Source organism: Microtus ochrogaster, linkage group LG4 (assembly GCF_000317375.1).
Source record: "Microtus ochrogaster isolate Prairie Vole_2 linkage group LG4, MicOch1.0, whole genome shotgun sequence".
Lineage (NCBI taxonomy): Eukaryota > Metazoa > Chordata > Mammalia > Rodentia > Cricetidae > Microtus > Microtus ochrogaster.
The window spans coordinates 37,782,734-37,794,951 of NC_022030.1; the positions used below are offsets into that span (position 1 = coordinate 37,782,734).

The following is a 12,218-nucleotide window of genomic DNA, read 5'->3' on the forward strand; positions in this document are numbered from 1 at the left end:
TTCCAAAGTGGTTGCACAAGTTTGCATTCCCACCAACAATGAATGAGTGTTCCCCTTACTCCACATCTTCTCCAGCATAGGCTGTCATTGGTGTTTTTGATTTTAGCCATTCTGACAGGTGTAAGATGGTATCTCAAAGTTGTTTTGATTTGCATTTCCCTGATTGCTAAAAGGTTGAACATGACCCAAGAGATGCCCAATCATACTACAAAAGCATTTGTCCAACTATGTTCATAGCAGCACTATTTGTAATAGCCAGAACCTGGAAACAACCTAGGTGCCCCTCAATAGAAGAATGGATATAGAAGGTGTGGCACATATACACATTAGAGTTCTACTCAGTGGTAAAAAACAATGATATCTTGAATTTCATATGCAAATGGATGGAAATAGAAAACAGTTTACTGGGTGAGATAACTCAGACAGAAAAAGATGAATATGGTATGTACTCACTCATAAGTGGATTCTAGCCATAAACAAAAAACATTGAGCCTATAATTCATGATCCAAGAGAAGCTAAATAAGAAGGTGAATCCCCAAAAAACATATATTTATCCTCCTGGATATTGGAAGTAGACAAGATAGCAGGGAAAAGTTGGGAGTACAGGGGTGGAGGTGGGGTGGGGGAAAGGGGAGATGGGGAGAGAGAAGGGAGAAGGGGAGGATTGGGGAGAGCTTGAGAGAATGGGATGCTTGAGATGGAGGAAGGGTTGATATGAGAGCAGGGAAGAAGATATCTTAATTAAGAGAGCCATTTTAGGGTTGGCAAGAGACTTGGCTCTAGAGGGGTTCCCAGATGTCCAAGGATATGTCCCCAGCCAGGTGCTTGGGCAACAGAGGAGAGGGTGCCTGAATTGACCTTATCCCATAGCCACACTGATGAATATGTTGCGTATCACCATAGAACCTTCATCTGGCGATGGATGGAGATAGAGACAGAGACCCACATTGGAGCACTGGACTGAGCTCCCAAGGTCCAGATGAAGAGCAGAAGGAGGGAGACCATGAGCAAGGAAGTCAGGACCGTGAAAGGTGCGTCCACGCACTGAGATGGTGTGACTGATCTAATGGGAGCTCACCAAAACCAGCTGTACTGGGACTGAATGAGAGTGTGATCAGACTGGACTCTCTGAATGTGGCTGACAATGAGGGCTGACTGAGAAGCCAATGATAATGGCACAGGGTTTTGATTCTACCGCATGTACATGCTTTTGGGGAGCCTAGTCTGTTTGAATGCATACCTTCCTAGACCTGGATGGAGCGGGAGGGCCTTGGACTTCCCACAGGGCAGGGCACCCTGATTTCTCTTAGGACTGGAGAGGGAGGGGGAAGGGGAGGGGGAGGGGGAGTAGGAGGGAAATGGGAAAAGGGGAGGAGGTGGAAATTTTAATAAATAAAAAAGAATTAAAAAAGAAACTTGTCTGAATTTAGAGAGTTGGTGAAGAATTTGGTTCAAAAAAACAAAAAAAAAACAGTATTTTTTCAAATGTTTTTCTTGCCTCTTCTGCTGCCTCTGATTATAATTAAAGTGAAAATTATAATTAAAATATATTATTAAATACATATTAAGTGGTTATTTGACATATAGAGTATAAGAAATACAAATCATTAACTCTGATTTCTGTGAAACCAAACTGGCTACTTTCTTCATATGTTTTTTCAATTTTTTCAGACTTTTATTAGTAATTATTTCGGATATTGAAATATATAGATATTATAAAACAATGCCTCCTATAGCCACATCATAAGGATCTGAAGATCACTGTGATTTGTAAGCTTTGGTGCAATTGTCTTTCCCTGCCCTCCTGTTTACAACCTTTTGAGGAGCAGTCAGCAGAGGCTTTGCATGAATACAGGATGTCAGTAGGATCATGTGTGACTCAATTCAAACACACATCAGTTTGCTACTCTACATGTGTCCTGCCATTTCTTCACAACGAACAAACCCACCGCCCCATATTGGAAGAGTTGCAGCAATCGAAACCTCTACTGTTGGAGTACATCTGCAGGCAGCAACAGAGAGAATTCCGGTGACCAGAGATGGGCTTTCATGATGAGAGGGCCGTCAGTAAAGGCTATTCAGCAGGACCCGTCTGGTTCCTTCTGAAATCCTAAAGTAGAAGGTGTATTATTAGTTTTCTGTTTCTGTGAAAAAGATACTATGGCCATGTCCAGTTATAGGAGGAAGATGTTATTTGGTTTACAATTAAAGGCCATGATTGCAGAGTGGAGACATGGCAGCTATGACAGGATGGGAGCTCACATCTCGGTTCACAAGCCAGAATCACAATCTACTGAAAGTAGGAGAAGCTTTAAATTCTCAAAACCCAACTCATGTCCAGTGATTGCTTCCTCTGGAAAGGGTGCACCTCCCAAATCTCATGAAATTGCACCTCCAGTAGAAATCAAGTATTCAAACCCCAAGCAAGGTGTACCTTTCACAGAGGCAGGAATAGTGGGTTAGAGATAGAGTTAAACAATTAGAAATTAGAACTTAGACATTGCAGCTATGAAAGAATTGAATAGTCAGTCCTTCTTCTATATATAAAGGACTGTCAGAGAACCAGATATTAAGCTCTAACAGGTATATACATCAGCTTCCATTGGTTTCCAATAAATATTTTTCTTTCTTCTCCTCCCTTATTACCAGCATATCTAGGAGGAGGTACATAGGAATTAGCCAACACACAAGAAATCATTGCTCCATCTTCCATGTTCAACAAGCAGTTAAAACACCCCAGTTCCTTTTAGTTTCCAGCAGCACTGCTTCCTTTCATGTTTTCTTCTGTTTCATGTACAGGTGCATATCACTAATATTGAAGAGTAAGTGCATACTGAGTCTAGAAAAATCAGATATAAGGGAAGCATCTCACACAGAAGGCCTACACTCATTTTTTTTTTGGATTCCATTCTAAACTTTATATGCACATCTGTGTCAGTCACTGACCTGGCAGGAAACAAAAATTTCTCATTTGGATGAAAGATTTAAAGAGAATTATAATGAAGGGACCATTTACCAATGAAGTAAATATAGAGAAATGATTGAGAAAATACATGCATAATCAGAAGCAGTGGGGAATGGTTACTGCATAAAGTAAAAAGGAACAGGAAAAGAAATGACCTATTCAGAAGACTGGCTGGGAAGAACACAGCTGTGGGACTGTGGGAACACAGCTGCAGCTGTAAGCCAAGATGCACTAGAACAGCTGGCGTGCAAAAACACCTAATCAAGGTGGGACAGGGTCATGCAATGTTTCCCTCCGCTTCTCAACCTTCGATCTGGCTCTTGTATCTTCATCTCCATTAGTCATTTCCAAATGTAAGCAGTGGGCAAACTAGCCTCTGTTGGAACAAAGGAAGATGAAGAACATAGAATGATAAGCTTCATACTCAGATGAAAGGAGAGCAATTCAGCCTCCACCCATCAACATGTCTCCTCATCTACCTATACAGTTATTGACCGAGAATAGGGTCTATATTTTGCCTGTATGTTGGTTTTCATTATCTTGTGATCTTTAACCTCAGGGAATACATTCCAAATGACTCCTAGCGGATGTTTAAAACTGCAAATATATAGATCAAATGTATCTGTATATTTTCCTCTCTATGAATGCTTGTAATGAAGCAATTTATAAAGTAGGGACAACGGAAGATTAAAGCAATAAAATACACAGAACAACATGTAAAACAAGCTATGTGCATATGGTTTCTGGCTATCCCATTTGATATTTTCAGGTAGTGCAAAAAAAAAAAAAGATTGGTCTCCTAGACAAGACTGTCGGGACAATGTGACTTTTCATTATGTTAGAGCAGACAATTTAAAACACATTATTGTCTTTATTTCTAGAATCTCCCACTAATATTTTTGGACTGTGGTTGACTATGAGCAGCTGAAACTACAAAATGACACAGCAGAGACAGTGGACTACTGCACGCACTATGACCTTCCGTGTTTACATTCCATTGGAATACACTTATGATTTCAACATTATATGGCATGACATCATGCAAACTTAGGTACTGTATTTGGACAAGATGTATGCTTAGACATGCATTTATCAGTATCTTTAGTGATTATCTTTTCATGATTGATGTTCAAGAATGCCAATTTGAATAATTTTGTACATTATTTCATAATTGATATAAATAATGCTGTCATTATTTCATCATTATATACATAGATGACAATCTCTAATATTATGACATATGAAAGAGATAACTGACTTTGAATTATGTCAAATATAGCTTTGTTAACTCAAGCTCAGCAATCATCACTAATAACTGAATATTTAAATATCACTGGCTGACATACGATTAGGTTACTAAATCCTACTATTAACTTGATAATCAAAACCTGAAAAACTTGATATCCCAAAATCCAAAGCCAGGCCAGCCTTTCCTATGAGAAGCAATGTTTACATTGGTATACATTGGGGTAGGCGGAGAAAAATGCTATAGAGAATTTGGGGTCTGGAAAGTCAAAGATTAGGGAAAATAATTCTGGAAATATACAGTCTAGTTTAACTGTCTTAAAACAAACTAGGTATCTGATTTGTCAATAAGGGTAATGAAAGGTAATGACTATTTTTTGGGTTAGCAAAATCCACAGGACTAAGGACTAGAAAACACACCAGTGAAATGAGTGACATTAAAATCCACAAGGAGTTAGGTAGTTAAATTATGTTACTATGAGATGGATAAAATGGGTTATTAAGAGATTGTGCTTCTTGAGATGAGTTCCGTAATCACTATTTTCCATTGCCTTAGAATTTCAGAATTCATGAGCAAAATGCTGCCTCACTAACAAAATAATTTTCAGTATAATAGAAATGTGTCCTTCGAATATGTTATAATGAATCAAACATTTTCAAGGAGATTCTTGAACTCTTAACATAATGAAATGAACAGGTCAAACTGGTAGTAATGGAAGTTAAACATCTCTAACTGTGGGCAAGAGTCAGATATCTAAGGTTTTGTAATGGTACTTGGTCATTGTCTCTTGATATGGTACTGAAGAGTAGTGAATCCACAAACTATCTTCTCGACATATCAGTGAGCTTTGTGCACAGTTCCATCACACCCGACTCTGGAGGGAGAGAGTGCTGCAGAGCTAATCATAATGGTCCAATGACAGAGACTGGAAAGGTTTAGAGGAAACCTAGGAAATAGTGTGTCACGATGCACTAGGGAAGTAAGTGCTAAAATGAGTGAGGGACAGATTAATCTAGGAGATGAAACTGGTAGACATATATTAATATGGAAAGTATAAGAATGTAGCATAGAATTAAAGCAGGAATTTTAATAAATGTTACAGAGACATTAGGAGATACACACATGTCTATGAAGAATAGAAGAATGAAAGAGTAAAAACGAGATACTAAATTGGTGAAATAATATAATTTGATGACATTAATTTATCCTATGCTGAAAGGTAAGACTGGGATATTTTTGTGCTAAAAATGTTTTAACTAAGGGAAAGAAGTAAGTAGAAAAGGAGTAGAGAGGAAGAAGCATAGCATCCATGGTTGCAGTTAAATTTGGACAAAGTTCAGTGGTCCCTAAGGCCATGTGGCTATTGAACATTGGAACATCATGGAAGAACTAGGAATGGATGATAAAAGATAGTGATGAGCATGATAAAGACAATCTATTAAAAAAGAGATGGGTGCATCTAGTCTGTCTCCCCAGAGCCTATATGTTTCTTCCACCTCCATACACATGATACCCTTCCTTACAAACAGCTGTGGAGTGATACATGCAGCATAGTACAAGTGGAATAGTTTGGGCTGAAATTAGTAACAGTCCCTCCTACTACCTGAAACCTTGGATGATTTTGTAATTTCTTTTACACGATAGAATCTCACCTATTTTGTCTCCACTATATCCCAGAATTTAGTTAATTGCAGAGCATACAAGTTTATAATAAATAGTTCTTAAATAAACTGATATATTTTTCAACATTAGAGTAACAAAAATATGAGTGTGAAAGTGATGAATGTTTATCAAGTTTATTATTTCAAAATACTTAGTGATCATTTTAAAAATACACTGTTTTCTTCTTGTCCTTTTTTTCTATTTGCCATGAAATGTAGAGCATGATGCATATATATATATATATATATATATATATATATATATATATAATGATTCTGAGCCATTTCTACTTACATTCTCAAGTTACAAGTGAGAAGAGACACTTTTGAGTTCAATCAGATTGAGCAAATCATATTTGAATATTGTTTGAAATTCAATTTCAGATAGCTGGCACTGCAGGTTATCACAAGTGCCAACTGTAGCAGCTCCATCCCCATGCTGAGTATGCTGTTTGTTCTGGTTTGATTTGCACATCTGTTGAACTGTAAATTCCCATAAAGGATTATCCTATTTAAAAAGTATCATCTTGGCAGATTAAAGATGATCATCTATTCAATTTTGTATAACAGACTACTAAAAAGAAGGCGGATTCTTCCGTTACTGGCTCTGGACCATGCAGTATATGTACACTGAATCTTAGCTATCACCATTCACTCTAATAAGTGGTGTAGACTCTTAGATTAAAACAACCCATTTCTTTTAGAGGTCCAAATTGTGCATCTCTTTGAAAATCTCAGAGTGCTGATGTGACATATTGCTTTAAGCAAACACATTCCCATCAGTTTGCCATATTTCAAGGCTACCTATATTGGCATGCACTTTTAGTTTTCATTGTATCATCAAGCATATCAGTATAGCTCATTGTTATTTCTAAATTATATATATTCATAATGTGCATGTGTGTGTGTATGTGTGTACCCCTCACACGTGATTCATAGATGCAGAGCTTTACGGATTTTTTTTACTTAGGTGGGAAAATCATTTGACACCAGCACTTTATTCATCTGTTTACAAGTGTGCCTTAGAAAGAAGTTCTAATAAAACACCACAGAAAAGCTTCATTAAATCCAACACAGGATGTAATTTGGCAGTTAATGTAGGATCCATCAGGTTTGGGACACATGCTCCATTGCAATTGTCTATATGTAATTATATACACAAGCCTTATAAGGAATGGCTGGACCGCTATTTTATTTATTCACAGAGCAATTCAAGTGCCTTTTGATTGTCTTTGTATATCCCATTACAAATATATTTCACTGTAATTCTTTTTGAGAGAACTTAGCTATAACTGCAACTTTACTTATTAACCCAGGTGTGAATTTGTATGATCCATGCAAGGGAAACTGCAATTGCACAACACTGCAATTAGCAATAGTAGCTAATTATTTCTGCTCTGAATTACAAAGAATGGGTCAAATTCATTAAATTACTAACATTTTTGAAAGTATGAATCTTTTTTTCAGAATTCCTATGACTAGATATGTGAGATTGATAATCAGTTTTCTGAGGAATATGGGTGCCATTTAAATTCTGGACTCTGAGGAGGAATCATGGTCCTGCCCAGCAACATGACTGGCTGAGCAAGACTGACATACAATAGTTAGCAAGACTCATGTACAAAGACACACGCACAGGCCCTGTCTTGCTCTGGGCAGATGGGCACTATAATGATGAGCAAATTTTGGTGTGGTATGGAAGAAGGAGAGAAGGAGAGAAAGAGAGAGAGAGAGAGAGAGAGAGAGAGAGAGAGAGAGAGAGAGAGAGAGAGAGAGAGAGAATGAGAATGGTTGATGTCCTGTGGACAAAGGCATATTTGAAGAGGTGAAAGCAGTAAGGAGTGACCTGAGGTGGGGAGTTTGATTGCCAGCCAGGACTATCATGATGTGATATCCAGATCTGAACTGCTTCCTGGGCCCATGTCTAGCTTCATGGCCCTGAAGCAGCTGCTGTTCGTGTTGATGTCTGTGGCTCCTGATGACACCAAAGGCCAAGAGGGCAGAGGTGTACAGTACTGGCCCTCTTCCCTCACTGGCTGCAACAATAGAGAGAACTGGTCCTGCCCCTCATGAACTGAAGCACTCAGGAGAGGGTCCTACTTGTCACCTGAGCAGCACAAAAGAGCTGACACTGCTCACAGAGGCATGGTCGAGCAGGTCCCGAGGGCTTGGTAATGGAAGAGCAGGTCACACTTGCCATGTAGTGAAAGAAAGATGCATTCCTTTGCCCCTTGTTACCTGAAGCAGGTAGGTGACCAGATCCCACTCCTCACCAACTGCAACACTAGGGAGAATGAGCCCTGTGTTTGACCTTGGCACCATAGTAGAGCTGACCCTATAAACATGGGTGAAAGTGTGCCAGCCCTGAGGGCATGGAGTGGCTTAGCTGGTACCACCTCCCTCCTCTATAGAGTAGTGGTAAGGCCAAGAGGAAGATGCCCTATCCATTTCCCCCTACTACCTCTAGCTGGTGAAGGATCTGACCCTACCTTTTATCAGCTGCAACAGTAAGGAAAGTGGGCCCTGGACCTCGTCTGGACAACACAATGAAGCTGGCCTGCTGGTGTAGGTGTGGGATCAAGAACCTGAGGGCACGAAAGCAGGAGAACTGGCTCCACCTTTTGTTCATTGCTGCAATGGGTGAACTAGACTGGGAAGTGCAGAGCATATTCTGTTGATGAAGACAGGGGAGAGCTGGCCTACTGACTAACCTCGTAACTACCCAGGCCCAGAACAAGGGTTATGATTTGGACTACCCCAACATCCACCCCACCTATGATCTGCTGGAGCACGTGAAGGACCTGGTTCTACAGACCCAAAGCTGCAAGGTCTCCATAGTACAGGGCAAAAACAGGATATCCAAGAGGAGTCCCAAAGAGTGCCCATTGTAGATAGTGAAGCACACACCAGCAGCTTTGAACAAGAAAAAGATTCTGTGCCATGAACACTTACAAGGAAAGATATATGGATAAAAATGTTTACTGTGTGACTTACTCTGTCACACTGCAGCTTCCATGACAAGACTGATGTTTCCTTTTTTTTTCTCTTAAATTTATATATTTGGGGGGAGGTTGCAATGGCAAAGGGTGGATATGAAGGGACACAGAAATGAGTGGGATAAAGATGCATGATGTTAAAGATACAAAGCATAAATAAAAAGAAGGTTAAAAAATAAGTAAATTTGGAGCACAAATTTCGCTCATTTTTAGTCCCCATTTTCCTCTCTATTCTGTCTGGTCTTTTGTTGAAACTCCTTTCTTTGCCAGTAAGCCTTCCTCATTTTGTTTGTGTATGTGACCCATTGGGTTTAAAAATGGTTGTTTTATGAACTTATTTGATGGATTTTAGGCAACTTACCAGTGGCTACATCACTGAAGGAAATGATATTCTCTTCCCCAGCAACCAGTAACTGCCTGTAGTCTCCTCTAGAGGGTGGGGTCTCATACCCCCTCCCTACACATGATGAAATGGTCGCAGCTTTTATCTCACGCAGGGTACCACAGTGGCAGTGAGTTAGTGAGTGCAATGCCTTGTTACCTCCTGAAGACTGTTTCAGAGCATCTCCATCATCTTCAGATCTCCATCATCTGCCTCCACATTTTTCTGCCTTCTCTTCCTCCAAGATGTTCGCTGGCCTTTCATGGGGGTACTGTAGACATCTCTCAGCATGCAATAGTCACTTCTTCCCAGCTCTTTGACAGTCATGACAATTGACTACTAGAAGTGTCTCTGACCAAGACTGGGGGTGGGGTTAACCCTGCACAGCAAATCTTGGTGGAGTCTAAAGTCTGAGTATGGCACCTGACCTCACATCATTGTCAGGGTGGGAAAGGCTCATTTTTTCCCCTAAACAATCTTGACATTTTGTATCAAACACTGCTTCTGTTCTAAACCAAGAAGAAAATTTTACTTATATTTGGGTGGTTAATTTTCATGTCATAAACAACACATAGGGTCATTTAAGTGTTTAGTATAATTAGGATACCATGTTTTAATTATACTAGACACAAGAAAAATGTAGTATAAATCACCTAAAAATTAGACAACAAATCAAATAGATGAAATCACTAAATTAAAAGATTTGGGTTTTGTAGATACTCAAAGGAAATCAGAAATGTTTAGTTGTCCTGCATAGTATTGCATCTCAGAACAGGTGATTTTTACTCTTCAATCTTAACTTTGTGTTTGACTCACTTATCTTTTTCTAGTTCATGAGATGTGAGTGACTTCCTGAATTTTTTATTGTTGTTTTGTTTCTGTTCTTTCAAATTAAATCAAACCTCAGAAAAGAAAAGATATATGCATTTCCAGGTTTTTAATTCATGCCTAAAGCTTTGCAGATAGTCCCAGAAGGAGCCTTCACAAGCTTTTGTAGTGTTGTCATCATCAGATGAAGTACACATCATGTCAACCATAGCCTAAGCAGACAACACTAAAGCAATTTCCATGTATAAAAGTCATCGTAAGTTGTGAATTTCAAATGAGCCTTGGTTGTCAGTATGGATAATCTATCATTGGAACCACAGTCTGTACCTAGTTAATAAATGAGTAATATAGTCACCAACCAATCAGAAGAGATGGCAGGCCTGTCAATCCAGGTTTGTGGCCATAATCCTCTCTATGATGACGACTGTTGTCCTTGAATTAATGGATCTGTGATTAATATGTATGCCTTTAACTGATATTCTTAAGAAATTCACACTTATATTGGCATGTTACTTCTTGTGTTTACTGTTAGGAAATTAAGTTGCTTTTATCATTAAACAAAATAAGATAAAAATCAAAGGGAAAAAATGACTATTTATTACAGAGAAAGCATGAAGCCTGTCCCTAGGACTCTCCAATTCTTCTTCACAGAATTCCCAATTCATAGTAATTAAATGAAACAGTTTTTATAGAACTGTAAAAGCATGTAAATTTATTAATACAAATAAGTAATTAAAGCTCTAAAAACTCTTCCAAGTGGGAGGAATAAAACCCAGCCGACAGGTCTGTGATGATTGAAATAGAAAGCGCTGGTCTTTGCGTTCCACACATCTCCCCACAGCTCTACCCCATATCCCAACAGCTGCAGATGCTCCTGCAGGTGTTTGCTGCAGACAGTATACCTGCAGGGCTGCCCATGCAGGTATCCACTCCAGGCCTTATACTCAAAGAAGTGCTCACATCACGTCACTGCAGGAATCAGTTCCAGCCTGTATGCCTAAAGGGTTATAATCTGATTCCCTTATGTTCTCCTCACTCTTTGGTCCAGTAGCAGAGATATCTGCATTCACTTAAGAACAAAGTGGATTTTTATATTCAACAGGACCAATGGACCAAAAATTAAATAATAGTGCCATAAAATAATTGAGTAGGTCCCTGTGGTCATCTGAGCCTCATATTTTATCTTCTATTCTGATGGCTCTGTGTCCCAAGAACTCCATGCCACAAAATTAGTTCTATCACCCTAGGCTTGAGGTACAAAAGGGAGTTGGTTTTCTTCATTCCTTTCTTTTTTAAGTTTTAATATTTATTTCTAATTAAGTCAGGACTTAAATAAAAGAGGAGTGAGACTGTAGTTCGATGGCAGAGTGCTTGCCAAGCAGGTGCAAGGCTTGGTTCTAAGCATGAACATTGCCATCTCTCCAGATATCTCCATGTAGACTTCCTACTTATAACATTTACTAAGTGACTATTGTATGCCACATGTGCGAGGCATATGAAAATTAGCCAGCACTTGATCATAAAAGGCTGAAATAAGGGTCATGGATCTGAAACTAGGGCACAAATATAACTTTACATTTTTTCTCATGGCTCATGTGGCCTTTGACTGTTAAGTGAATAGAAATGTAATTGATGGTGAAAATATAAAACCCTAAATAAAACCTCAGAACTTCAGATTGTTTATGTGAACTGCATCGACATTTGCTGAGATGTAGCAGTGATTCAGAGTTAATTGTATTGATAAGAAGTGATACATGGTGTGGGGTTAGATGCTCAGGACCTTTACCAACGAGCAGGTGCTCCGGTTGCTCAGAAGACATGTAGGAAATTTGGTAGAAGATAGCTGAGGATGTCTTTCGATAGTTTTTTTTTTTAAATTCCAGAGAATTTGGAAATTATTCCTAGTAGCAGGATGTTGTATCTCAGTCAGCTTTGTGTAAAACATTGTAATGTGATCAGTAGTAGGGGAGGCCTCAGTATTTAGAGCAAATGAGTCAATGTTTCCAGAATTGTATCACCTATCAATATAGAATCATATGTTAAGTCATCTGGCGATGGATGGAGATAGAGACAGAGACCCACACTGGAACACTGGACTGAGCTCCCAAAGTCCCAATGAGGAACAGAAGGAGGGAGAAG

The 12,218-nt window shown here is 39.1% G+C and overlaps 1 protein-coding gene across 1 annotated transcript in view; it reads right to left on the bottom strand.

Moving 5' to 3' along the window:
- Positions 1-12,218, bottom strand: part of Spag16 (sperm associated antigen 16) — a 1,047,686-nt gene that overhangs the window by 238,652 nt on the left and 796,816 nt on the right. The window lies entirely within an intron of this gene.